Here is a 24,995-nt window from a genome sequence, read left to right as displayed (position 1 = left end):
TACACGAATTCTCTTGGAGGATTTTTAGAACAAAATTCAGCGAGATTCCCAATAGAAATTTCCTAATAAATATCAGCAATAATTTTTGGAGTATTCAAGAGAGTGCAAACGAACATTAAGATGGGAAGCAGATTCTGTCTCGGTTGGGACGTTACCTCAGAAAAAAGAAAAATTGTCACCTTCTCGAATGAAAAATTGATCCACATATAACTAGCTCATAAGTTCGAATGTTTTATAAAAATGTTTACACATGCTAAAAAAATAAAACTATGTTTTATTATATCATTCCAGGACACAACCGCACATCAACTTCTGAAAATAGTACATTCGCTCGAGGTAAGTCAGATGATAACTATCTATGTTAGTAGAAAAAATATGCCAAATTTTGCTTTGCGTAATAACGAAGAATTTTTCAAGCTGCATACTGGATTTCAGAGGCGCGACCAAGTTGAAGACTGTCGATAAGACAAACGCTACCGACCGAATATTAAATTCTTATAACATAATTACAAGCTGTTGTGAACATGTTTAATGCATCATTATCAATGAAGACAAATTCTTTTTACAATAAATAATTTTAGAAAATAGTTCAATGATTAATTACTGAACTACTCCAAGGATTATAAATAAGAGTTCAACAGTGGTTCTTATAAGATTTCGTTTTGGAGTCATGCTAAAAAAGTTTTAATGAATTGTTTCAAATATTTCAAACAGTTAAAGTGGACGCTACTAAAAAAGTCGACACTCCTATAAAGAGCACTAATCATAATCTACAAAACATAGCCTTTGTGATAACAGGGCCCAAAACCAATAAATTTCTATCGACCCTTAAACTCTCAACCGGAAGCCTTATTTTTCTACCTTCAAAAAAAAATGGCCTCGCTATAACTTTCTTGTTTTCCCATATTTTTGCACATATTTTTTTACAAATTGTAAAAACAAACTTCTAGTTTTAGAACATGTATCGATTTTGATCATCGGGCATCTGGCTCTAGAGATATTCCAAATACATCGAGAGTCTGATGCGTAGCCATAATCACCGTAAATATCTCAGTCAATAGTATTTCTTATCATGTTTAGTTCTTCCCTTCTATTCAAAGCAATCTGTTAATGAGAGACTGTTTTGAAAAAAAAACATTTCTATCGTTTTTAAGTAATAAGAATCTATGTTTCTGGTACACCTTTGGACTAAAAGGTCTTGGAAACTTCATGGAACATAGCCCAAAGTTACTCAACCGTTTTGCATGATTTTTAAAAGTGACACTTACTACTTTATTATTTTTTTTCTTTTTTTATGGACTAGACACAAAATGGCAGTCAAACAAATATTATATGGGATGTGTCTGCCCAAACGAGACCAATAATCAAAATTGACAGATTAAAAATAGTAGATCATTTTGGAAACATGCGAAAAATGTGGTGCAAAACTAACATGCGGCGTAGCTTGCTAATTCAATGTCTAGTGTGGTTAACGTGGACGTGTTGGAGTCTTTTAAACAAACGGTAAATGTAGTAAATAAGATAGCAATATTCTGATAATGATAAATTTTGACTTCATTTTCTGGCCAATGACTTCGGTCCATACAAATTTAAAAATTTGTTTATGGACAAATTAAGACGAAGAGGAAGGGCGGATCTTTAATCACCAACAAAAGACCACGTGGTTAATGGACAGCCCCATATGTCAAAACTAATTATACAAACCAATACGATAAAATTCAGATGATTCGTTCTAAAAATCAAATCCGTTCTCTCAAAAGCAGTGTTTTAACACTTGCATCCCTCTGATTCTACTAAAATCAGGTCTCAAGAATGTACCCGGTACTCTACAACGAATTAACTAAAACGATCTAGTTCAAGATGTGTTTGTTTGCGTACTCACGATTACATGTCTGCTATTGACCAATCCCGAGGGGTATTCATCCATTTTTTTTCTATGACGACTAACCTCACTATTAGAGTTAGACATATTACATTATGATAATTAGTTGTTGGTTCTGTGTCGCTGGAAAGATCATTTTTATTGGCAATAAAACTATTTAATTTCACGGAAAATATATGGAAGACACTGTTAGTCTTTAAATCAGATTAATATAGCAAAACTTTAAAACACCGTAGGCATTAAAAGCATACATATAAGTCTGTCAAATGGTTAGTTAAAATAATGCCCCATCGCACGGTGCACCACAGAGTGAAATACTAGGACATGTAGGAAAATAGTCGAATGCAGTTGGTAATCTCATATATTAAAGCGTGGACAGCCCCACCGTTAGGGGTCTACTGCATCAGCAGGTTTCTTGGCACTGAGAGTTGTACCGTCGAAATGAGCTGCAGCATAAGTGTCCATGATAAATTTGCCTCGTACGCACTGGGACATCTTAAGGTACCAGCGGGCGTCCACCGGACTGGAACAAGGATGGAAACTAAACTAACGATGCCTGGAAGTGAAGAAAAAACAGCGAAATGGCCTAGAATAAAACCGAATGATAGCCATTTCTCATCTAGGAATTTGTTGTGGGTTTCTTGAGATATACGTTGATGCCATTGAGGAGAACGTCTGTGGAAGCTCATTTTTTGTTCGTACGCTCGCGTGTGCAGCCACAAACAACTACCCCAAAGGGCAGTCTCTAAATAGAATTGAAAATTGATCTCGTCTTCTTCGTACTTCGCATTCACAAACATATCATGTTTATTGATTAAAATATTTTTTAACTACAGATCGTGAAGTGAGAGGGTCATCTACAGATTTTCACACAAAATCCTTAACTTACTAGGTATTCTAACAAATTACTTTTACATCTAGAGGTGTGCGCCGCCTCGTCACATCGATTCGATTATTTAAAAAAAACGTCACGCTGCCGATAATTCGGCGGATCACACGAATTTTCAGTCACATTGGACATAACTGTACAAGAATGACGTAATTTTAAACTCAAATACCATCAAATTTACGTCATTTCATTTTTTGCATCGCATAATTTGCTTACCATGAAATTTACGTCACATGAAATATTAGTTTTTTTTCTTAGTGAATTATTTATTCTATCGAATGAGAATCATACTGCCGCCCATAACTGCATATTTGTCACATTCGACATTTTTGACAATTTCGAGTTAATACCAGGGAGAGTCACCAAATGGCAAATACTTTTGATCAACTTACTGAAATCTATGAGATTGTTCTAGATAATTTGATAAAAAATTCAAGTTGTTTTGTCACATTGGCAATTCTAACCGCGAAACAGTCACATTGATGTTATACATGAGCCTCATAATGCTCATAGCAACGAAATTTCTATCAGAATTATGTTCTGACTATTACCCAATATGCGATATGAGGGGCCTTCCTTAGCCGAGTGGTTAGAATCCGCGGCTACAAAGCAAAGCCATGCTGGAGGTGTCTGGGTTCAATTCCCGGTCGGTCCAGGATCTTTTCGTAATGGAAATTTCCTTGATTTCCCTGGGCATAGAGTATCATCGTACCTGCCACACGATGTACGAATGCGAAAATGGCAACTTTGGCAAAGAAAGCTCTCAGTTAATAATTGTGTAAGTGCACATGAGAATACTAAGCTTGAGAAGCAGGCTCTGTCCCAGTGAGGACGTTAATACCAAGAAGAAGAAGAAGCGATATGAGTTGTACAAAAAGTCACCCTCAAATAAGCACTTTTAAATTCTTAGTGATTTTTTGAAATATAAGTTTCCTCCCATACTGCAATAAAATGCAACTTGGTATTCCATTTTCTCAATACCTACTTTTGTTGAATGTTACAAATATGCAGTTATGGGTAGCATACTTCTAAATAATTTTCGTTTTCTCCATTCGACGTTCTGTCCTTTTCACGTTTTTTTTTTGTCATTTTGACGTTTTGGTATTCGACGTTTTGTCCTTTCGACGTTTTGTCCTTCGACATTTTGTCGCCTAACCTCGAATTTATAATATTCCTGTTCTATTTTACGTAAAGACTCAAATTTGACATACTATCTGGCGCCGTTTACAGAGGCCAAACTAAACCTTTTTGCCATTTTTTTTAGGTTTCGATTTAATATCTGATTTTGACGTTTATCTTTGAAATGAGATTAATTACCTTTTTGCAAAAAAGTAAAACTGATTACTCAGAGTCACCTTTGATTTTCAATATGGCGCACACCTCTATTTACATCCTTTCCATAAGATTTTATCATACCGTCTAAAACATGTTGGTCGTAGCACATAACATTGAATCAACATCCAGTGAATCTTCCCACCAATAAAATAAAATAATCTATTGCACGCATTATAAAACATTGAACTTGTATTCCCAGTATCTGGTTTTCATCAACTGGGATGAGTAAAAACTCACAAGATGCGTTAAAACTGTTGAACTTGACGTTGGAGAAAGATTCAAGATACCATATCTCCTATCCCCGGTACAGCAAGTTGTCCATGCAGAGAGATTGGAAAGGAACCGGTGTTATCTATTGCCAACTATGGTGTATGAGCATTGAGCATGATGAGCACCGTCTGCCAACGGCATCGGTCTATGGGGATTGTGAAAAAGCGGTACAGATGGAACTTGTTTTCGAAACTTGTTGCACGCAGTCTCTCACATCATCAGACACCAACTGAACTGAAGGTGGAGGAAAAAGTTGCACCGTGATTAAGTAAAATTAATAACAAACGACATCGCGGCGGAAAATGCTATTAACAATTGCGTTTTATTGAACGGACGCTAGTGGTCGCATGCGTCGTTTTATAGACGATTAGACGAACTTTTACGGACGATTTGGTGTGCGATGGTAAGAAAAACAAAAACGGGTTCGTTGCTTGCCGACCAAATAAGAATGCGTGTTTTCCTGGATTGTCAATTATGGAACTACCGAAGCGAAAGATAATTGCTACCATAAATCTGAAATATTCAAATTTGGCATTATTTTCTTGATAATTCTATATTTTGAAGCATACAGTTACAATGAGTCAAAACACATATACAAATTATGTTAAACAATCAAAGCTGTGGGCTTACCTACCAACTCAGGCAAAATAAAGGAGGCTTCAATGTGCTCATATACTGTTGGCAATCATAAGAACGATTATATCGATGTATATGCTTGGTCTTCTACAATTTCTATTGCCTCTGAGTCGCATGACCGATATAGCCATAACAAAATAATATAAAACAATCGAGGTCGATTCCTTCTCTATAATGGCAAAATATTAATAAAAATTTTAAATTTTTGGAAAATCTTTGCTATGTTATTATTTTAATTGAATTGCTTAGTTTTTACTGTCCCCACTCAATTCTCCCAATTTTGGTGAGACTAAAAAGATAGGAAAATATTTGCATCGACATTAGTTCATTGAAAAGTTCGTTCTTGACTTAATATGGACAGAAATCACACATCCAAGAAACTTTCATTAAATAGTAATATAGTTGATTAGATTTTCTATTGAAATCTCATCTAAAGAATACAGATGCGCGTTTTCAGTCGAAACCATGGGTAGGACAAACGTTGGAAAGTATTTGATGCCTAAGAAAGCCAAGAAAATTTTCAATCCAAAGAGATCTTAAAACCGTAAATTGTAAGTGAATGTTTTTTTATGTCACGGTCGTCACCACAAAACTAAAAATTTTCAAGATCATCAATATGAATAACTTCATAAGGAATCTATTTTTTAGTCATAAAATATACCAATTTAGAACTCAAATGAGTAACCGTTTTGCCTCAAATTCCGAATACTCGGTTTTTGTATGGCGATATGGTTGAAATGTTTCGCTGAAATATGTCATCAAATTACATGGAAATGGCAGTCAATTGCAGTTCATTTTTAACGTCTTCTAATCTATCTTATACCTCGGGAGTAGTGATGATTCTCTAGTTCCACACTCTTAAAACTAGCTCAGATAAATTTATTTGCGAAACTACTCATTTGTATACCATTTATTAGTGCTGTTCGGAATTTGAATCAAAGTGTTCAGAATATGAGACAGAATGAACAGAGTGTTCGCATTTGAATCAAAATGGATTTCCATTCCTTTCGTAAAAACGATACTAAACAAGTTTAAACTAACAATTTTATCGACACTTAAGTGTTCGGAATATGAGTCAAAATGGTAAACAGATTTGGCAAAAGTAGATAAATCTGCGCGCCTTCAACAGTCATGGAGGTTTTTTTAATATCCTTATCTACTTTGAAAATGCATAATTAAGAGGTGAATTTTAAAATGCCTGTGAGACTAAATAGATATGAAGCTAATAATTCTCAGAGAAAGCTAATTATCAATATTCGTAAGATTTTTAGAAAAGTGACGATTTGCTGGAACTCCACCAGAAATATGATTGAAGAACCTTCAACAATTCCACAAGCATTTTTAATATTTCGAAAAAAAACATATTTCAGATATTATTCTCTGAACTTCTCTATGAATCATGTTACAAAACGTCAGTGGGTCAAATAAATGAATCTCAATGGATTCATTATCAAACACTTCCAGAATTTCCTACGGCAATTGAGAGGCGAACTTTTACAGTTCTGTTGAATTTGTTCGGAGACTTTTGTAAATGTTTTAAAAGATAAATCATCTAAATCCGATTATCCAGAGGTTTCCTGGTATAGGGTCTGATATAGAAAGTATGGGCGCGACTTCAATAACGAGAATCACAATATGTTTTCGAACAAATGATTATTTTTATGTTTTTGTATTTATACTTGGGGCATTTTAAATGCTGCCTACAAAAATTTTGTTTCAAAAATAAATTTTTACGTCAAAATTTTTTATTTAAAAAAATAAATTCTTATCTAGCCAGCACAGCCCCAAATTTTAAGTTTTGTTGGAATGATAGTAATGAATGATTTTTTAAAATCCTTCGATGTAGTGAGTTCAAGTACATTGTATCTAAGACGTTCCACAAGAATGTTTGTTTAAAATGTTAATTGGCTTAGCTAGAAAACATTTAACAAAATAGTTCAAATCTAAAAAATCGCAAGTTTTTCCTCTACGTACGATAACTTCACAAAATCATAATGTTTCAGGTATTTTAAATATAAATAAAATTATTTCATTTCAGATTTACTTGTGTCAAATATCTATACTTTTGGATAGGCATCAAAAACTTGGTTTTGACGCTTTCAAAAATCGACCACAGCTGAAATCGGATTTTTAGTTTCTGTTCACTTTTCATAAGTACATTTTAAATAATTTTAAATTTTCCAATATAATAAGTGATAGTCTGATCTTTTATCGTATTGGCAATGATGAATGCATTTTTTAGATTTTTATTGTAGGTACGTACTTTATAATCCAGCAAAAATTTTGTACAACAAAGTCGCTCAGAAATAACGCGATTTGTTCAAAACTGATAAGAAGAGGTTCCAAAAATGTAACACCATCAATAAACACATAGCAAAAAAACCACTCAAAATTCAAAATCTACTCTTGATAAGTAAAAGAGTAAAATGAGTGAAAACCAGATTTGTATCTGCATTATTCTCGAAATGACTGTACACCTGATATTGTTTTTGCACGAGGAGTACTTACCGTGCAAAAAAAGTTTTCAGTTCAAAATAACAAAATCCGCGCAAAAAAAAGTAACACCAATTCTCGAAGTTTCATGCAAAATTAAGGTTCTGGCGGAAAAAAAATATGGAAACTTGTTTTTGCAATTTCTCATCTCACTCTGTTGTTTTATTGATTGAACTGTCATTATGGGGACAAGGTTGAAACCTTCTTTTATGATTCATGATTTGTAATATGTACGACAATTGCAAATTTTTTATCCCAAAGCACTTCTTCCTAGATAGCTCTAGAACAGGGGTTTTCAGCATTTTGGCTCGCGGAGCACTTTTCGAAATAAATTTGATGTGCGGAGCACTTGCTCTATATCACCAATTCGTTTGAAATCTGGATTTTTTGCATACTTCAATTGACCCAATTCCCGAGAATCGTGAAATAAGATTTTTGTTGGTCAATCTTTGATTAATTTTGAATTTATTTTAAACCTTTATTTCTAACTAGTTGTCACGGCAAACATTGTATTTCCACGAAGTATTATTATTATTAACTTTATTTCTGAGACTTTCAGCCCGTGGCTGATTCGTCTTTCCACGAAGTAGGCTCTTTAATGTTTTGCAAAACTACACTAGTTACAAAGTGATAGTTTCGTTTCCCCTGTTTTTTTTTGGCATTCCCGATGAGTTACCTTAATGTTATAGTCACATGACCACGTCATCACATTATATGAATACAGCACTGGAACTACTTTCAAAATCTGATAACCTGTTATTGAGCCAACTCGTGACATACATACACCATTTAATTTTAATTTATATAAATCTGAAAAGATCTGTTTTATTTTATTGAGCACACTTGTTTATTTCAGGCTGTAACAATTAGACATCAAAATAAATAATCAAAATAAACATCAAATCCCATTTCCTTTTTTGTCAAATATTTCAAAAATTGAAAATTTGAACTAGTTCCTGTGACAAAATATTTCTTTTTTAAGCTTTTAATAATGAACTGAATAGATTAGCCACATGTTCAACACTCACGGATATATTAAAAATTTAGATAAAACTCGTGAAATATTCCTATTTTTGTATCACGTTGTCACGTTGGGCTTCGTGGCCTTGCGGTTAGCGGCGTTAGTCGTCTAGGCGTATTGTGCCACGGGGTGGGGTTCGATTCCCGCTCCAGTCGGAGAAAACTTTTCGTCAAACGAAAAATTGATCGCTGGGCTACTGGGTGTTTCGTGTTGTCCGTTGCCTAATGTTAGTGATCGTTCAGTCTGTGCAGTAGACTGGCCCTTAAACAAAAAAGTTGTAAAACTCAAAGGCGCTCTCTCAAAATTTCATCTCATTTGGTTGCTCCCACAGCTGGCGCATTCATTTTGAAGTTTGTATGGAATATTCGTTTCAAATATATTGAAAATTCGTTCCGTATACCAGTTAATCGCGTTCAATTCAGCCCAGAATGGCAAATTCACTAGTTTATACCCTAATGAACATAGTTGCAGAAGGTTGTATCTGGATTGAAGCATATTTTCAATAACCTTTCAGTTGTTGAAAGTAAGGCTTAGATCAGCACTTCCGTACAATCACTTATATGCATGCACCTTGTGCCCCAGCTCGCCCAACGTCATAGGTGGCTATGATGCGTTCAGTGGCTACCACCCAGCTATGTTCCAGAAATACTAAGCATTATTGCAAATCTGCTTCAGATAGGTAAAACACCAGCTTTTTCAATTTTAATCATCATATCATTCAATTTTAATCATGGTATCAAGTAATGTTTTTGACATTCTGAGTTCAATTGAACGCGATCAATATTTTTCCTCACCCAAACAGGAGATGATGTGCTGTTTCCCATATGTTTGAACTGGAAATCCCATATTAACCCCATATGTTTGAACTGGAAATCCCATATTAACTTCAATTCAAATGCGCCAGCTCATGGAACGACCAAACGAGCTGAACTTTTCAGGAAGTCTTCCTCTAACCCTAAGGAATAATTCTGGGGGGTGCCCCGTGGAATTATACAACTTTATTTTTCTCCCATACTAAGCTGGGCCAGTCTACTGTGCAGTCTATGTGCTGAAGACGGTGTAAATTGTCTTTTTTTTTTTAATCTCGATTATTATCAAAATTGCACACTTTAATTTTTTTTTCGACAAGGACAAGTATCCCGACAAAATTTTCCAACCCTAAAAGTTTCAAAATATCCCGTAGGGGAAAATTGTATTTCTCCAACTTTAAGGCAAATTTTTCATACTGAATTCAAGAAAAACCCAATTTTGCATCCAAAACTATTCAATACGCGAAGCATGGGAGCATTTAACTTATAAATAACGAGCGTTGCATGCTAGTCCGTTGTCTAGTGTGGTGCTTCCTTCAAAGGGCATAAATGCCCACTGGAAGCATTAACGTGTCAGTGTATTTTTAAATAGCCGAGGTACATAACGAGTATGTAAAACTTATAGAATCCGTGTTTTGTCATCCACAGCCTCGAAAACATCATAATATAAAAATTAAATAAAACAATCTCAAAATTTTAAAGAGCACAAATGACTTGTAACAAAAATATAACCAGAAGCTTGTAACAAAAATATAATAACATTTTATCAGAATATGATATGCATATCATATTATAATATAATTTTGTTAGCCTCCGTTAAACACAGAACATATTAAAACAAAAATATAACACAATGTGTTTTATTTCTCTTGAATATATATTTTTTGTGTTTATTTTTAACAACTTTATAGCAAAATTAAATAAAAACATATGCATTTCAATAATATGCTTAAAAACTTTTTCTTTTCCTTTAGAATAGTGATAACTTGATATTATAATGTTGTATCCAATTCATCCAACTTGAGTTTTTGATTTACAAGGCAAAATATATTTTATTGTTTGTTCTTGAGCACTATTCTTCAATATTTTAACATTTACACAAAATCTAAATCTATAGTGGTGTTAATCAGTTCATGTAACGTTTAGATAAATATTTACTAAATGAAGATAAAATTGACTTACTTTGTTCCATTTGGGAAGAATGAAACATAAAACTCTTAGATTTGCCAAACTATTACCGTCTACTATTATAGTCCAATTTTAAATTTCTTGTTTTATATCAAATCATATTTTTTTTCTGTCGATTGCACCAAGTATCATACTTTGTTTGAATTGTCATATAATTTATCAAAAAGCTTGTAACTGAATGAGTTACCCTGTGTATTAGACAGTATTATAATCAAAATTTGTATCAAATATTATATCATGGTTTGATATGCTTTTAATAGAATTAAAACACATGTTGTTATGTTTATGTTATTATTCATATACTTTGTGTTATAATTTTAGTTATTTCAACAACATCCTACATCAAGTTTGTAACAACCTATGTTCGTAAAAAAAACCTTATAACATAATAACATGTGCTGATATAGTTTTGTTATATACCCTTAGTCGGGTAGACAATAAAACAGTGATATTTAAAAAAATATCTTGGTGTGACTTGCCTTGGTATTATCAAAAACATATTTTGAAGCTAAAATATACGATACTTCAAAACAAAAGCACAAATTTTCAAATTTATTTATTTATTTATTTCGTCAATCATTTGTAGACTACATAGTTACATAGTTTCTTATATTCTAAGATTTCCTAGTGAGTTAAAATATGATTTCAATTTGATCCGGGGCATACTTAGATCAATCATTTCACAGTGCTCATTGTAAACAGACATCATTTGATTTAGAGGACTAAATTTGGCGTAGTTTGTACGATAACGATCTAAAGTAAACAAATTTCTGTGACGCAATTGTCGATTAGGAGCATAAAAGTTTAATTTGGATAATAGCTTTGTTGAGTCAATACGTTGTGAAACGATATCGTTAACAAATGCGACCATGGCATATTCTCGTCGCTGTTTTAATGTCTGAATGTTTATCAACATGCATCGTGCTTTATATGACGGAAGAGGGAATACAGTCCATCCTAATTTGCGGAGTGCGTATAGTAAAAACTGCTTTTGAATCGACTCTATTCGTTCTTCATGTGATTTCAAATATGGGGACCAGACAACACTACAATACTCTAATATGGATCTCACATAAGCAACGTAAAGGGTTTTGATCGTATAAGGGTCTTGAAAATGATATCCGAAACGTTTTATCTATCGCGGAGCACGATCTGAAAACCACTGCTCTAGAAAATCCAAAGTATCTTCATTTTTGTGAACCTTAAGAATCATTTACAAACTATATCTCATTCAGAGAAACAAAACTTATGACAGGCTACAGCTTACGTTCATGGCGGGATACGACTATGACCATTGAAGTTCAATTTAATGGACGCAGTGGCTCTGCCAACCCAACAAAAAAAAAATTACCGTTGAAGTGTTTAGCTTTTCCGGTATCTGAAAAATTTACCGAAATCTGTCAAATGAGCTTATAGTGACGAACTATCGGTTCAACTGGTTATTCAAAACTTGTTGTCGTCATTTGTTTTTTTTTATTCTTTATGAACAATGGGTAGGACAGTCCTTTGGTAATCAAACTACATATCCTAAATTTCATATCCACTTCACTTCTTGCGCCTCTGTAAGAATCATATTTGTTATTCAAAACTCAAAAGGATATTGTAAATTTGGATAAAAATTATGATTTTTAAGGGTTTAACGTGTGTTTTCTATGAAATTGTAAAAGTCCAAAAATGTCATACGGGGAAACAAGAACAACAAGTTATTTATATTGATTTATGAACTGAAGTGTTCTATCGAACTTGATTTTAAATGCCATTCATGGGCAATAAAGTATCTATTTCGATACAGTATTTTTATTTCCTCATAAACTTATGAGGGAATCAATTATATTAAAATGGTCTCACTATTTAGAACTTTTACAGAAAATTATCTCAAAGATGGCGCGCCCCTTATTAATGGTAACTGATTCATTCTCTGAAAAAAAAAAACAAACAAACAAACGAACAAAGCCTTATTACTGATATTTGGTTGTACAATGTTAGCCTAGCCAAAAAGAATGTTGCTTTTACCATCATAATTCAACGTGCAGCATGTAACTACATCCATTATGAACGGATATATCAGCTACAAGTAACTGTTTCGGTTCCATATTGAATAAAATCGCGCCTATGAAATTCGTTTCGTAGATACAGGGACCGGTTAAAAACGTAAGTTGTTTCTGATGAGTAATTTAAAACTGTTTTATTGACGATCAAAACTGTTTAATTTAAAAAGCATTTATTTGGTTCAACTCAATAACTCAATAAAATATAAAAAAATATTGAGTTTTCGATTAATGATGAAAATTTCATTCTAACACTGAAATAATAGGGGATACCGCAACAATGGGCAAATGCCTTAGGATTGGCAAATATATTGTTATTCCGAATACTTGGAGTACGTTTTCCTGAAATCATTAAAAACACTTGATCCAGTCTGCCTCAATTGCGACCAAATGGATTAAATAAACTGAAACCAGGGCGCTAATCGTTTTCAAAAAAACCAAAATGCACAAATGCGGGAATACCAAAAACTACTTCAGTGTAAGGCAGATCGCTTTGTCTTTTGAGCACTCTCCAGCAGTTACATCGATGGTACTTTGAAATTTACGACATGAGCTGCTTTTGAAGAATACTTCAAAAATCTTCAAAATGATCATTTTCAGCTTTGAACATCGAAAGAACACACGTTGATCTCTTGATCCATGTTAGGTGAGACTCGAACGCGTTCGTCAAAAGAGCGAACGCAATATTTTCCATCTGTTGTGATCTATGTATCAGAGCTCGCGTTCTGTATCATAAGGGCGTAACTACAGCGATTGATTTTATTTGTATTTTTGTGATAGTAACTTGATCAATAAAATGTGTTCGGCTGCTTTTGTTGAGCTGTAACGTAATTTGGTCCCGAAGAGAAAATGTATGAAAAAATCGTTTATTGCAGTTTACGCCCTATGTTCAACAAATCGCGAGAAATAACTCTTGTATTAATGAAATAAATAGTCTGCACATCCAGCAGAAACTGCAGGAGATCTTACTATCCTTCGAATGCGTACAGCAGGTGCTCATAATACGAAAGCAATTGTTCAGAATTTAACTGCTGTCCAAGCCGAGAAGTATATTAAATAGCTGCTGACAGTAAGCGCCCTGTATGCTGGAATGCCTCTGTAGTCTACGGCCGATCGCAGATGATGGACACTTAATTCCACGATTACGGCTGGCAGTGAACCGGCAGATTCTAAGATCCAGTAATCCTCTCGAATGCCACTTAGACCGGATGCAAATTACAATGCGGCTCATGGCGCATTAAAACGTACGACACCATCAACATTTTTACGAGTACAAATTAACTACTCCTGCTTCTTTACGGCCAAATAGTGCGACTTTCGAATGATTCGGCGTAGGTATCGGATTGGCAATGGACTTGTCGGGATGGGCGATATTTTAGCGGCTTATCGATCTCAATCGGCGGCAGGCATACCGGTTGATCTCTATTTTAAATTAAGTAGATAATTGTTATTATGGCAAGCCGATCGTTTGCAGATCTTTTAGCACGTAAGAGGTCAGAACGGTCAAACGGCTACCACTCTTCATATCAGGCGGCAGATTCAGCTGTTCAACAAGGATAATTGATCTAAAAAGGGCTCCGACCTTTTTCGATACTTCAACAATCTGATGGAAACAGTTTTGTCCGCAGCAGTAAGCCAGCAAGCCTTCGTCGTTGGTTTGTGGAGTCGGATTGGACTAAGCCATGATGAACATCCAAAGTGGATAATTTCATGGTAGCACAACAATCTGACGGCGCTGTTGTAGCATTAATCTGCTTGCTTTTGCTGCGGCGCGGATCTTCGGATTGCGGTCGCGAGTGGTAGAGGTAACTGTTCACGACGTGCGTTCCCTTCGTCTCTTTTGCTGCGGCCGTCAATGTGAAGACATGTAATAAGCTATCAGAGAATAATCATTACTCAATTATCATAAATCACTCAATTTATTGTTTAATTTTGCCGTGTGCCAGCTGGACGTTAAATTTCCCTCTCTTGGTAAAGTGACTGCATGATATAACTATTATTGCTTTGAATTCTATTCTTTGAGGCATTGGAGGTAGTAGAAAGTAGAATAGCAGTTATGTCGGGCCAAATCCAAATTTTTATCTCTGGTATCTTTTGTTGGCCATACACGGATAAAAATCTGATCCCCACACCATGATTTACAAATCATGAAATTTATAAATTGGTTAGGTCATAATATCACGATCACAAATCATGGCTCCTAGAGTCATAATCATGATTCCTCATAAGCGTAACATCCAGTGTGAAAACACTAAGCGGCGCACTTTGCTTCATCTCATTCGTATTGATCACTCCTAATTCAAGATAACGAAGCGGTTGAGTGGTAGAGTACGTGGTTTACAATCTGAAGGTTCTTGGCTCGAATCTCAATGTATGCTATTTTAAACTTTTTTTTTATTTTGTCAATCATAAACGGATGCACGACTCAGCATTTTTGGCATTTGAATCACGATTCCGTTACGGCAATCCGACTCATGATATCATGAGTCCAAATCATGGTGTATTTTCATAAGATGAAAACACACTAGAATCATGATATCATGAGTCATAATCTTGTTTTTGGATTCTGATTTTTACCCGTGTATCGAAATGTAAAATCATATCTTTGTCTATATTCCCACTTAAAATACATTCCAGTCTCCATGATCTTCTTCTTTCTGGCGTTACGTCCTCACTGGGACAGAGCCTGCTTCTCAGCTTAGTGTTCTTATGAGCACTTCCACAGTTATTAACTGAGAGCTTACTATGCCAATGACCATTTTTGCATGTGTATATCGTGTGGCAGGTACGATTATACTCTATGCCCTGGGAGGTCGAGAAAATTTCCAACCCGAAAAGATTCTCGACCGGTGGGATTCGAACCCACGACCCTCAGCTTGGTCTTGCTGAATAGCTGCGCGTTTACCGCTACGGCTATCTGGGCCCCTTTCCAGTCTCCATTAGTCGTTATTAAATGAACCGTCGTAGCTAGGCAATATCAAGTTATGAAACAGTTATCGGTGTGATTCCATACATCGTTTTTGAGTAGAGGAACATTTACTCATGGAGGTTTTGCTGTTGAAGTTTTTTTTGTCCATCACGTTTGAATTTGTTTTTTTTTAATCTTTGGATTACCATTGCTAAATGTTTAAACATTTAAAGTTTGCTATATTTAGTCCTTTCTACCGGCAACAATCCTTGTCGCTCGATTGACCATTCTTTCATAACTCTCAAAATACTGGTCAATGCTGGTATTCAAGGAACATGCGAGAATCTTGTTTGGAGTATTTTTGTTGTTAATTATAAGCCGGGTTCCAACAAAACTGAAGGCTTTTCAACTGGCCTTGGTCTTCTGGATTTTTTTTTTTTTTTACAAAAAGAAACCGACAGTATTTGGCATAGAGGTTCGATTGTAAAATTTAAAAAAAATTAATAATTCAAACTCAAATCGTATACGTTAGATTAATTATCAGAACTCCAAGTCTGAAACACTTTTTGCAAGTGCGGGTGTTCCATAAGACAGCGTTCTGGGATCAATATTGTACAATATGTTCACATCTGACTTACCTGAGTTGCCTTAGGGATGTCAAAAATCTTTGCTTGCCAAAGATACAGACCTTTACCACCAAAGGACGAATTGACATGTTATCACGATTAGAGCCCCGACCAGATGGAAGAAACAAGATTATTACAGAATGTGTTCCTCTGATATGATTTTTTTTATAACACCAGTTGTTATAAAACATGCACCGTTAGTAGTTAAAATAACAAAAATTCTAACAAAATTTGCACCAAATTAAACTTAAATATAGCAAACCCTGTTATAATTATAACAACATTATTACACAATGTGTTGCAAGGATGTTACAAAATAACAAAATTATTGCAAACTATGTTACTGTTTATGACACCGGATTTTATTTGCAACAAACTTATAAATGCGATGTTAAAAATATAACAAATGTTGTTATAAATGTGTTACTAAAAATATAACAAGTTGAGAACAAAGCCATCTTGATAACAAAATTATATCAATTTCTGTTATTTATAACTGCTGCTGTTAGGAATGAGTTATAACCTTGTTATGTGGTTCTGGGGGGGGGGTAAATTGGTCTGATAAAATTAAGTATCTAGGACTCGTGCTTGATAAAAATTTTACTTTCAAAAATCATATTGAGGACATTCAAGCCAAAAGTAACAAAAATATGAAATGTAAGAGTCCACTACATTTCATTTTTTTAACATTATTTTAGGTTATTGATATATTTCTAAAGCCGTTGAACAGTTTAAAAATATAATCAAAAGTTGGGATAAAATTCATTTTGATTCTGTGAGACAAGCTAAACCGTCACTGTAGGAATCATTCAATGCACATTTTCATCCAAACGAAGTTGCAATCTGATGTCTAAAGTCTAGGGTAAGGGATGCAACCAAACGGGTACATGAATAGAAATGCATCCACTTCCAGGAGCTTGTCTCGTGGTCTAGCATTGATTACGATCAGTTGCCCGGAAAGAGTCAACGACTGACTGGTTGTCCCGTAGATAACTCCGGCGATGATGGAAAACAGGTTACAGAATAGAATAACTTGTTAATTGTCAACCAACAAACGGGAGGCGGGAAACATTGGCGACGATGCGATGATTTTTGCCAACTAGTCGGTGACTGGTTTTCCTGAGCTGCGTGATTGGCTTCAATCGCGATTGCAGCAAACGAACTCCAACCAACTGTTGTTCGTTTCCAGTTAGAAATGGAACGACCCAAGGCGGAATGCTTTACAGAGATATCAACCCATACGAGATAAATAAAGATGCATACTCCTACTGGGTGACATTCAGCTTCAAAGGTGCCACTGCTGACACGTTGATTACTATCTTGGAATGCGAGCTTCGAAAACTGATGCAAGGGACCAGCGTTTGGTTTATGCATTGGGCACCCAGGGCTCATGAATGTAGAGATGTTTGAAAATTAAATGTAATGTTGTAATATAATGAAATTGAAAAATACGACTTGCCTTGGCAAACTGCAGTGCAAATAACAGTGCGTTTTTCCTTACAAATTAAAGACTTAACAAAGAATGAGAGCAGGTTTATAACAAATTGATAACTTAATTTGGTTAAAATTACAAAATGATATCTAATTTTTTTTTCCATTTGCTGGGCTGCCAATAACCGCATATTCGTCACATTCGACATATTTAAAAATTTTGAGTTTATACCGTGGGAAGTTATTAAGTCATGAATATTTTCGATCAACTTACTGAAATCTATAAGATTGTTAGAGAGAAAATTAAAAAAAAAATACAAGTTATTTTGTCACATTGCTGATTGTGAACGTATAACAGTCATCAGTCACTTATACATGGGCCTTAGAATATAGTAGCAATGATATTTCTATCAGCTTTATTTCTCGACTATTCACCCAATATGGCGCGCCATGGCATATGAGTTGTAGAAAATGTCAGCCTTGAAGAAGTATTTCTGAGTTATGAGTATTTTTTAGAAAATTTAGTTTTTTCCCATACTAATAAAAATACATACTTTGTACTCCATTTCCTCAATGCCTACTTTTGTATAATGTTACAAATTCGCAGTTATGAGCAGTGGGGATCTATCATGATTTACTCAACCCCTCTCCATGCAGTATCATTTTTCCACCGAAAAAATACTCAAATCGTGATAACTGTTTTGTTTCTTCATATCTAAAAACACTTCTATGTTTAGATCTGTGTCGATGATGATTATTGGTAATCTGGTTTTAAAGATATGCAATGCTCCTTGGAGGATCGATTCTCCTCATATTGCTATTGTTATTTCTTTGGCCGTTATATGGAGAGACGAATGATCTTCGGGTTAAAGTCCCTCTCAAACAACAACAACAATTTGGTCGTTATTTTGTTTTTAGTCAATTGATCAAAAAACTAAATATGGGCTTTTCTGAAAAGTTGCGTTTGTTTTTTCGAACAAATTGAAAATTACAATACGATGTTTTTTTTAGATTTGAAATGGTTCCTTATTTTTCATAACAGGCTCTCATTTAGGTAAAAGAAATGCAAGTAGCCGGACATAAGCAATAAACTGTAGAAACAAACTACCTTCTCGAAAAAAAAACTCTTATCGACCTCTGTATTTATTTTATATTATTTTTTCCAAAAAGTACTGGCATATCAAACTCATAAGACGCAAATGCTCCCACAACCATGATCATTAGTGATGCAAATTTTGAAAATTTTGCTCCCCTATGCTTAAACGATTTTAATTATAGAAAATAGCATCCTCCCAAAGTTTGAAGTGATTCGGAAGAAATTTGACTGGGCACACGCCATTTTAAGTTTATATGGAGATTACTATGGAAAACACCAATCTTTTGTGTTCAGCCCTCTATCTCTTCGTCATAATATTTTATGGAAAAGTGAACAAATTCTTCTAATGTGAAGACCACTTTTCGATTGGATGGCAGGATAAATTGCTATTCATAATCATAAAGTGGGTTTGCATTTTGCATGCTTAACCGACTGCTCGGCAGGCAACAGCGGTGCTCCTGGCGGGAAGAATTGATCAAAGTAATCCAGGCTACTATGTTCTACAGCAAAAAAGCAGTACCGTTTTGTCTCAAATTCCGAACAGACTCATATTCCGAACACCCGCTTTTTGTATGGCGACTTGGTTGAAATGTTTCGCTGAAATATGTCACTAAATAACAAGGAAATGGCAGTCAATTGCAATTCAATTTGAACGTCTCCAATATAATTTATACCGCAGGAGTAGTGATGATTCTGTAGTTTGAGACCAATAGAACAAGCTCAGATTAATTTATTTGCCAAATTATTCATTTGAATACGATTTATTCGTGCTGTTCGGAATTTGAATCAGGGTGTTCGGAATATGAGACAGAACGAACACAGTGTTCGGCATTTGAGTCAAAATGTTGTTCCATACTTTTACGTAAAAACTTAAGTATTGTTTAATAAAATCAACATAATTATTGCTACACCCAACAGCTAACAGGTAGACTTTGCGATGAAACTAAAATTTGCACAAATATCAGCTAATTTATGCCAGTCAGATGCATTTGAAGTCCCTGTTGACCTTAAGTGTTCGGAATATGAGTCAAAACGGTACTGCTCTGAAAGTAATTGAATGATCATCTCAGCATGATTTAGACTTTGTTATCAATCATAACGAATTATCCTTACGTTTCATCGAAATGTGGTCTTCGAAAAGTTGTAGCTGGGAAGTTTTCACATGAGATGAGTGTGTTCACTTTTCCATAGATTATTGTGACGAGCAGTTAGATGACAGAACACAAAAGGTTTGCCTTTTCCATAGTAATTTCCATATAAACTTAAAATAGCGTGTGCACAACCAAATTTCTTCCGAATCACTTCAAATTTTGTGAGGATCATTTTCATCATAATTGACATCGTTTAAGCATAGGGGAGCAAAAATTTCAAAATTTGCATCAGTCTAATGAGCATGGCAAAATATTTTATCGTGACCATGAAAAACGCGTCCTCTAAGGATCTATGACATTTAGTCGAAAGACATTTGGTCGAATGACATTTAGTCGAATGACGTTTGGTCGAAAGTACATTTGGTCGAACGGACATTTGGTCGAAAAGGTTTAGTTGCAACAGAAAGCATATGATATTTGGTCGATCCGACATATCGTGGAAAGGATAGTGCTCGAATCTAAATAGTATGGAAACAAAGTTTTGCGCTGACTACCGCCGAGATTAGAATTTTGTCGTTAATACAAGAGTGATTGAATAATTATAAAAGTATCAGCCATTTTACCAACAATCTATATGCGATTAGCAAAATTTTGTTATTCAAATTGATGGACGCTCTCAATCCTATTGATCAACCTCTTACGTTTTTGACGTTTCATGCTGCTTTTTCGTTCAGGCGTGTTCTACGATTGCCTGACTCGTTTGCCCTCATTCGATACATAAAATAAGCACAATTTTCATTTTTATTAATCCAGAGCTTCTACTGAAAACTCTTTTGTTCACCCGAGGTCATCAACACTGTCAGCAAAGCCATATATTTGCTTGAGGAATGTTATTTAGCTGTAAGTCACAATAAACCAATTGGTCATAAGTAGAGTTACCGCCACCTAACATTCACTATGCCATGAAGGTTTGTCTTAAAGAAAGTTTTTCCTGCCATTTTAATTGTGATTTCCACATTCAAAAATCTTTGCTACGTCGGTGAGCTGCAAGACCCGGAATTTAAAGAAAGGACCTCTCAGAATGCTCAAATCAGATGAGCTGATCTTCCTTACGAAGAACGATGATATTTCAAAAGAATAATATATAAAGAAAACATTATATTCACATCGTTGAGTAATAAAATAACTTGTTGAGCAGTTTTTCCAAGAATGATGAATTTTTAAAAGAATAATAAATGCACTAGAGCCAAGTATTTCAGTCAATGTACAAAATACTACTAAAAAATCACCTTAGAAATAAAAAAAGAAAGAAATCCTAGACTTTGGCATAACTTCAAATTACAAATAGAAAGGTACATACAATGTTAAAATAGGATTACATAAAACATCTTATTTTTAATTCAACAACTGGTAATAATTCATATTATTCAAAAGAATACGTTATCTTATCAACTTTGCAATACTTAGAAAACAATAATCAATTTAACCAAATAATTTATCAATAAACCAATTTAAAATCAGCTTTCAACCAAATTTACGTTCGACTCAACATTTTTCGACCAAAATAAAAGTTTTAAAGTCATTCGACCAAATGTCCTTTAGACCAAATGTACTTTCGACCAAATGTCATTCGATCAAACGTCATTCGACCAAATGTCATTCGACGAAATGTCCTAAAGCCGTCCTCTAAGACCATCTTTATCCGCTGATACCAAACAAACTAAGGCCTGTACTCGAAAAAAATGCATATGGATTATGTTTCGGCGTGACTACTTTATTCAATGACCTTTCCATCGCTGAAAGCCCGCATAGCATTTTAGGGGGAGGGGGAGTTTCACGAATTTGTGACGATGTGTGGCGATGGGGAGGGAGGGGTCCCAACTAGTAGCATTTTGAATCATGTCGGTAAAAAAGTAGGCTTTGGGACATTTCGTCGAATGACATTTGGTCGAATGACGTTTGGTCGAATGACATTTGGTCGAAAGTACATTTGGTCGAAAGGAAATTTGGTCGAATGGACATTTGGTCGAATTGCTTTGGAACATTTACTTTGGTCGAATGACGTTTAGTTGAACGAAAATTTGGCTGCTTATTTTTAAATGGTTTATTGAAAGATCATTTGATCATGGATTTCGATGATTATTCAACTGAACTTAAACTTTTTAGAAGTAGTTTTTTGTACATTGTACATTTAGCTCTAGTGAATTTATTATTCTTTGAAAATATCATCATTCTTCGACTGCTCAACAAGCTTATATTACCCAACGATGTGAACATAATGTTTTCATTATTTATTATTCTTTTGAAATGCCAGCTTTCTTAATATTGAACAACTGATGTTAGTTTGATGAAAAATTCAGAGAGAGTGCTCGGGATCTTTCTTTGAATAACGGGTTTTGCAGCTTGGGTAAGATTTTTGAAAGCGGAAATCAATATTACAACTCCAGTGAAAAAATGCTTTAAGGAAAACCTTTATGACGAAGTGAATGCTAGGTATTGGTAACTCTACTTATGGCCAAGTGGCATATTGTGACTTCCAGCTTAATAACTTTCCTCACGCAAATATATGGCTGTGCTGGCAGTGTTGATGACCTCGGGTAAAAAACAGATTTTGCTGTAGAAGCTATGTATTATTAAAAATGAGAAAAAGGGCTAATTCTATGTATCGGGTGAGTAAAACGAGTTGACTGAGGAGACAAAAGTCGGCTTGCTTTCATTTAGGACCAGCTTATCAGGAATCATTAAAAACCCAAGAGCTTAATCAATATGTTGGGAGGGCGTCCATCAAATTGGATAACAAAATGTTACTTATCGCATAGAGATTGTTGGTAAAAGAGCTGATACTTTTTCGGTTATTCAATCACCCTTGTATTCGCGCCAAAATGTTACTCTAGAAATATTCTATGCTTTCTGTTGCAACTAAACCTTTCGACCAAATTTCCATTCGACGAAATGTCCGTTCGACCAAATTGTACTTTCGACCAAACGTCATTCGACTAAATGTCATTCGACCAAATGTCTTTCGACCAAATGTCATAGATTCAAAAAAGTGGCACTGAAAAAATAGTGACAAATATTTTTTTTATCAAATTTGATTTTTTGTTTGAATATAGCAACGAGTTTTTGTTTGATGATTCAACTTCAAAAAAATATATGATGAGATCATAAGGTTTCTAATAAAAATCATATTTTCCAAATAAATGCAAACAAGCATATATCATGAAGCGTTAAAAATTTTGTGAATAATACATTGCACTCATGTTAAACAAATATTTTTATTAAATATTTAACAAGTAAATTATAAATCAATGCTTTATTAACATGGAAAATATTGTTTTCCATTTGTTATCGAAAAAAATAGAATGAACCGTTTTGGTTTTATTCTTATTTTCTGTTAGAGCTTTATTTTTTCAAAAGGATAAAATATGAAAATTTAGGCAAATATTCGTATTATCAGAGTAAAACAAGATATTTATTCAGTTAGGGCAAACGCTCCCTTAGTGGAGGTAGCTCCAATAAAGGGGGTAGTGTGTTTTTACATGTTTCGCACTTTTTTATGGCTATGTGATATTTTTCTATGATGTACGATGTGAAAATGATACAAGTTATCGATAAATGTTCATAAAATTTAACCATAAACCTATTTTAAACAATTATTTTGCTTAAATTTTTTGCTCCTTTGCACCTATAGTGGTGCATCAGTACCCATAGTGGAGGGTCCCATAAGAAATCAATGGTTTGCGCCACTAAAGGAACCATTCTTAAAACATACCTCCACTAAAGGAACAGTGTTCCTATTGTTGGTGCAAGGCTTTTTGCAGGGAAATTTAAAATGAATCGTGATTTTTATACATTTGAATGATAGAAGGATTTGAGATCTAGCGATTGATATGCTAAAATCATATAATTTTTGATTTTATCATTATTATTATTATTTTGTTGATCATTTTCACTGAAATCTGGTTTAAACCAACAAATAATTAAGAAAAAAAAAACATTACTCTAATACAATGAAATTTATATTCAATATATTAAAGAATATTTTGTACCGTAACTTATTGCTGTTAACTCCGTAGATCCAATAAAAAAAAAACAGGTTTATTTATCTTTTAGTTGTAAACTTGTTTCATGTTTTCATGGTAACAACATCCAAACAAATTAAACAAATTAAATTTAACTGGGAAACAAAACATTGTAACGCAAGCAGGAAATAAGTTTGTATAAAACTGTTTTCTAAATGACGTTTGAGCGCTACGGTATATCGAACAATTATCCATCAGATTCCAAACTATACAAGATATTCCTTGATTCAATATCTTGCTAGCCTTATTTATCTTTCTTTCTCTAGAAATTCATCAACAACTGATTGGTCTTATCCGACGCACATTAGCTTGATTTCATACAAAGGTCGGACAAAACGTCAAATGCATCCCAAATCTATTACAGATATTAATCTATTAACTTTCTTCGATATCCAGTATCATCCCGATAAAGAGAACGTCAAACTGAAAATTTCAATTTTTCAGTGAAATTAGGGCATATTCAGTTTTTTCATCTAATCAGGTAATGAGGCTGTTGTGAGCTTTCGATGAATTATAAAACAGGGTGTTAAATTATTATTGAATTCCACTTACACTTTACATAAATCGGACACAGTTTCAGATTTACCAAAAAAAAATGAGAAGAAAGGTTGTAAAAAACATGAACAAATACAAATAACAACTTGACATGTCAAACATAAAATAGCCATCACCAAATCGAAGACTAAGGACTTTGATTACGACTCTGTGAAGGGTCTAATTAGCGGGAACTTTTAAAGGTGAAGATGAATCGAAACCAAACCTCAAATTTTCAAGAGCACAAATCTGGAGAACCAAACATTCGCTTAAGCTGAAAACTTAATCCATTGGTCACTAGCTGGTGGTGACCAAACGATTAAGTTTTCAGCTCAAAGCAGTGTTTGGTTCTTCAGATTTGTGCTCTTGAAAATTTGAAGTTTGTCTTCGTTTCATCTTCACCTTAACTCAACTGATTCCTTCCAGATAGTGCTGAAGGAACCAAACAAGAATTGTATCCAAATCTATACCGTAATTTCGGGTGAAATTGATCATTTTTCACGGTTTTTCTAGTCTATTTTCTATAATGTTAACAATGCCAAAATACTAAATGCATGAAAACAAGTACGAAGGTGAGCCTCATTGACTCATGTACCGAAATTTTCTAACAAATGTCATTTTAGTGTTAACAAATATCTCTAAAATAAAAAATCAGG

General features: G+C 34.3%; 1 protein-coding gene across 1 annotated transcript in view; it reads left to right on the top strand.

Annotated features, from left to right (window-relative positions):
* Positions 1-290: 290 nt before the first annotated feature.
* LOC110676375 overlaps positions 291-24,995 on the top strand; it is a 242,338-nt gene continuing 217,633 nt past the window's right edge. The window contains exon 1 of the mRNA XM_021843962.1: positions 291-336. The gene's annotated coding sequence lies outside the window, so the exon portion shown is untranslated. The remainder of the gene's footprint in view (positions 337-24,995) is intronic.

The sequence above is a fragment of the Aedes aegypti genome, chromosome 2 (assembly GCF_002204515.2).
Source record: "Aedes aegypti strain LVP_AGWG chromosome 2, AaegL5.0 Primary Assembly, whole genome shotgun sequence".
Taxonomy (NCBI): Eukaryota; Metazoa; Arthropoda; class Insecta; order Diptera; family Culicidae; genus Aedes; species Aedes aegypti.
This window is presented reverse-complemented; position numbering and strand designations above follow the sequence as displayed.